Source organism: Gossypium hirsutum, chromosome A13, assembly GCF_007990345.1.
Source record: "Gossypium hirsutum isolate 1008001.06 chromosome A13, Gossypium_hirsutum_v2.1, whole genome shotgun sequence".
NCBI classification, from domain to species: domain Eukaryota; kingdom Viridiplantae; phylum Streptophyta; class Magnoliopsida; order Malvales; family Malvaceae; genus Gossypium; species Gossypium hirsutum.
Genome location: NC_053436.1, coordinates 61,560,679 through 61,566,534, shown reverse-complemented (window position 1 = coordinate 61,566,534; position 5,856 = coordinate 61,560,679).

Genomic DNA, 5,856 nt, shown 5'->3' with positions numbered 1-5,856 from the left:
TATTTCACATTCATCACATCGGCCATTAGGCCTTATCACTATATACACTTTCACATTCTCACATCGGCCATTAGGCCTATATACCTTCACATTCATCACTCCCACTTATCATTATATTCATATCTTCACATACCACCTATACTATCATGTACAGACTTGTCTTGGCCGATCTACATCCTCACTTCCCATGAATTCAATTTTACGCCATAGCTTACAATATCCATTTAGATTCAAGTATGGGTTTAATCATAGCTTATGAGCAACTAAACAGTTTATCCATGTTTACAACAAAATCAATATTCACTACGAGCTGTTTTCCTGAGCAATGGTCACTAATTATTTATAACCGGAGCTACAAACTCCAATCACTTGCCGTTAATTTTTCCTGAATATAGACTCGTATATCTCCATCCATAAAATTTCCAGAATTTAGGTTTGGCCATCAATACCATATTTTCTGAAAGTTTCCCCTGTTTCACTGTTAACTAATCTGACCACTCTTCACTACGAATCAATTTCTCATTTTACAGATTCAAATGTGTTGTATTTGATTTCATTTGAAACTAGACTCATAAGGAGTCTAAGCATATGAATTTTATCTTATAACATTTTTGTACAATTTATAATGATTTTCTAAATACAGAACAGAGGATTATAGTGTCATTCTGCGCTGTCTCACACAACTTTAAGTATCTCATTATCGGAAATCCTTTGTTTACACGGTTTCTTTATAAGAAACTAGACTCATTAAGATTTAATTTCATGTCTCATTCAGCCTCTAATTCAATCCATAAATTTATGGTGATTTTCTAAGTCACGTACTGCTGCTGTCCTAAGCAGACTATTAAATCAACCTTAAATTCCAAGCTCAAACACTAAGAACTTACCATTGAGCTTAGAACATATCATGGCCACATCATATCTTATTAAATCACTCATCATGTCCTATATAATTGAATTTACTCAACGTTTAATCACTTAAAACTTACCTCGATGTTATCAATTATCACGAATCGACTATTCAGCTACTTCCTCTTTCCTTATCCGAAATTTGTGCCCTTTTTTGTCCTTGAGCTTATTAAACAAATTCAACTTATCACATCTCTATTATTCAAAAAATCACATTCGGTACATTAAAAAAAACATTGATAAGTCTCAAAACACAAGCAACACTTATCAAAGTCATGTAATTTACGCACTTTACAAGGCACTACTACATTTATAATCTTACTTTCATACAACATTCTTCTTTGACCGAATGCTTCCACACTCATGTCTTCATTAACAACTCTGAACTACAATTTATTCACATCCTTATTTATGTTACATTCGGCTATCATAATAAAAATATATAAATAGTTACACAATAACCACTTTAGCCGATTACTACAATTAAAACAGTCACAAAGACTCAATTAGGTTCCACCCAAACATGCTTCAAACACTTTTCAATCAATTAGCCTGCCCAAATACTCATTTTATAACATACACATTTCATTTGAGGCCATTCAACAACAATTCACTATCCTTTAGACCAAAACCGAATGCTCCTTTATGGATTTAGGCTACCAACAAACAGCATAAATTCCATCCTTATGACATTTTACCTATGGCGAATGCTATACTAATATTTTTAAAGAATATCAATTGGCATATTCACCTTACCACTTCTCAAAATTACAAACAATTCATGTCATCAATTTGGGAGTATATTCGGCATTCAAATAACACATAATAAATTTCTCTAAAAAAAAATCTATAAATTAGCCTCCATTGCCGAATTTACTAATACATTACCCTTTAGCCTAAAGTCATTTTAGCATATAATGCACAAACATTATACCACCACCATTAAATACATGACATAACCGAATCAACAAAATCATGAGCAACGTGTCAAATATAATTCACACTTATCATTACACTTTGGTCAATTTATCAAAATCATTAATAATCATCATTTGATGAAATCACCATAACCAACTTAACAATATAAACAAGCCATTTAAACCCCCAATTTATCAACTTTGACAAGTTTAAAACTCACCTAATGACTAATTACAAATTAAAGCTTCAAGCAATCAAATTTAACTCATCAAGAACTTGGCCGAATACACATTCTTTGACCAAAATCGAAATTCAACGTGGGGTTTATAAGGGATTGCATCTAGCTCATAAATTAAGTTCACAATTTCCTATTCATGTGAAATTTAACCTCATGGAGTCTATTAAGTACTCTTAATCCCTTTTCTAACAACAAATTTCAAACATAGGATTTTCTATACAAAACCGTACATGCTTCCATAAAAAAAATCTAAGAGAATAACTCATGGTTTAAGATAGAACTAAGATACAAACTCAATTTCACAAGTTTTCAACAAAAAAAATGACATAAACTCATACCTTAGAATCAATCTATGCTAATGGCCAAATGTGCCTTGAGCCTTTTTTCCCTTCTTTCTCTTTTCTACTCACGGCAATGGAGAAGAAGAAAAGACCCAACTTTATTTTTTTTCACCCTTTTAATTATTTAATTCCTCTTATAACTTATGACATATAATAGCTTGATTTATTATAAAACTATTTGATATTATTTCACTAAAATATAACATACAAAAAGCCAAAATGTGTCATTCATGCCCATCCTTGCTGTCCACTACCAAGAAAAAGGAATGTTTGACATGCAAGTCCCTCATGCTTCAAACCATGCAATTTTTAGCCACTACCAATTAACCTATGACATTTTCAAGATTTTTCACATAAGCCCCTTTTTATTTATTCATTTAACATTTAATTTATTAATATAAAAGGCATATATTTTGTATCCCATACTCCTTATTTTATTGTTCCTAACATCCATCACTAACAAAACATGTTTGTGACATGTTTCCACTCATAGCATGGCCGGCCACTATGCCTTAATTTGGGTAAATTGACATGCAAACCCATCATTTTCACAATATGCATTAATAGGCCACTTTGCATTTGCCTAGCACATTTCTAAATTTTCTCACATAAGTCCTATTTGATAAAATTCACTTACAATTAACAAAATTCAAACATGAAATTTTCACACATGCACATGTACATATAATGAGCATCAATTATGACGGTTAATTATTTTTATGACTCGGTTTAGTGGTCCCGAAACCACTTCCCGACTAGGGTCAAATTAGGGGTGTCACAACTCTTCCCCCTTTAGGGATTTTTGTCCCCGAAAATTTCTACCGATGCATAGTTTAGGATAACGTCCTCTTATTGAATTATATTCATATAAACATTAGCTCATCGATGGCAATTGTAATTCATTATTGATTTCGCATCGATCTATAAAATCATTTTCTTATCTTAAAACAAATACATAAACAGTTCTACAAGTATGCACATATATCTCATTTTCTTGATTTCATAAGTAATAATCACTTAATTTAATTCACAATTGCTTCTCAAACACATATTAAGCACATATTAATATGTATAATTCACATCATCAACCCACATATTTGTAACCCATGTTTTCATTCATAAATAAGCTGTAACCTAACTGAAAGTACACATATACTCAAACATCCCAATAAATATCCTTTATAACTTTATCACATCTCAATATTCAACTTAACTCATTCCCAAAAGAAAAGTCAACTTCCACGTACCTGAACATTTAGCTCATTTAGCACATTCAATCGTAGTTAACGTTACCCGTATACAGTCGAATAGGCATAAAGCCTAATATAATACTCTGGCATGAGATTTATTCTAGCGCATAACTCGTATATCCAAAATTATCAACATTCATCAAAAATTCTTTCAAACTTTCGAATGTCGAAACTTAATCAAAATAATTTCTTGAACAAGATTAACAAAATAGTGTCCATTCAGCAATAGCACATATAGCTCTTACAATGCCATATCCTAGACATGGTCTTACATATTCTCACATATCGAGCCGATGCCATGTCCCAGACATGGTCTTACACGCTATCTCAAATCAATGCCTTCGTCCCAAACGAGGTCTTACATGAATTCCACTTCACACACTTAGTGCCCACTGACCGATCTCGCACTCATAGTGCTCGGTTAAAGGAATTCGCACACACACAGTGCCTCTAATTATTCACATACATAGTGCTCTTATTCATTCGTTAATACACATTGATATGACTTAACCAAGTCTATAAACATCATGTATGTACACTTTTAAACATATCATCTCATTTAAATTTCAATTCGTATAGTAATGAATACTTAAACTTTGCTCAAATTACCGGCACGAAGCCTACTAGGCACGAAGGCCCGAATACACGTCACCAGCATCATTGCTCTTTGGGACCTAGCCCGGACATAACACCAGCACGAATGCTCTTCGGGGTTTAGCACGGATATATCACTAGCACGAATGCTCTTTGAAACTTAGCCCGGATACATCACTAGCATGAATGCTCTTCGGGACTTAGCCCGGATATAGTAACTCGCACCAATGCCTTCGGATCTTAGTCCGGATATGGTCACTTAGAACAAAGCCTTCGGGACTTAGCCCGGACATCATTCGAATAACCATGCACATTTAACAATAAATCATGACACATTCGTAATTCATTTTCATTAGCAAACTCAAACACAAGACACTTATCATTCTTGCAATTTCGGCTCAATAGCCACACACAAAGAGCATGATTTTGATTTGCTTAAAACATGATCTAATCAAATCATAATTTAAGCTCTATTACTCAAGAACTTACCCCTTTCCGCTGTCCGAAATCGACTTGGTAAGGTCGCACCCTTAATATAAATAATTGATAGAAAATATATATATAGTGGGTTCGCACACATAGTGCTTAATAATCAACCACGCACACTTAGTGCCATGTACTTTAAACTCGCACACTTAGTGCCATGCATTTCAAGCCCGCACACTTAGTGCCAATCTCACAACCGTGAACACTTATTGCCCGCACATTTAGTGCCAATCTCACAACCGTGAACACTTATTGCCCGCACACTTAGTGCTGAAAACCAACCACTCTATACGCTTCACTGCCTTTTTACATTCGACAATTTCGTCTCTACATACACATACACATATAGCAATACACATTAGTATATCATTTACATTACTTGCATACAAACACAACATGCTTATCGACCATTCAACTTCCAGTTCCATAGCCACATACAAAAATCATATTTATAGTCATAACACTCATTCAAAATTGTATCACTTATACCCTTATAATTCAATCCAAATCGAAATTCAAATACGAGTACATGACACGTACCTGATCAACTTAATAATTTAGGCATATCTAAATGAAGTTATATCGCAAATTCTCATAGTCAGAAGCTTGCTACAACTCGATCGGGATCAAGATTCATTACAATACAGCAAACACATTTTAATAGCCAAAAATCATCACACTATCATTTTATCACTTTATGGCATGTATAAATAGACTCACGCGTGCTACGTTAGTCCTAGAATCGACTAAACCGTAGCTCTGATACCAATAAAATGTAACACCCCTATCCCGTAACCGTCACCGGAATAGGTAAGGGGCATTATCGGACTTGTAACTCATGTCAGAACAGTAAAATTTTTAACTTTTTCTTGAAATAAAGATCATTCATTTAAATAAGTACTAAACACAGCCAGGGATAAAATTTAAACTTCCCTAAGTAAACATTCGAAAGATGCCATTTTCGCATGGCTTATATACATTAACCAAAAATATTCTTCCGCCACTAGTCTATTCTATACATGCCATAAGATAATCCAAAACGTAGCGGTACCAAACAATGGATAGTGATAGTGTGACTAGTTGCTGATGATCCCGAGCCTGTAGCTTCCAAATGAGATCT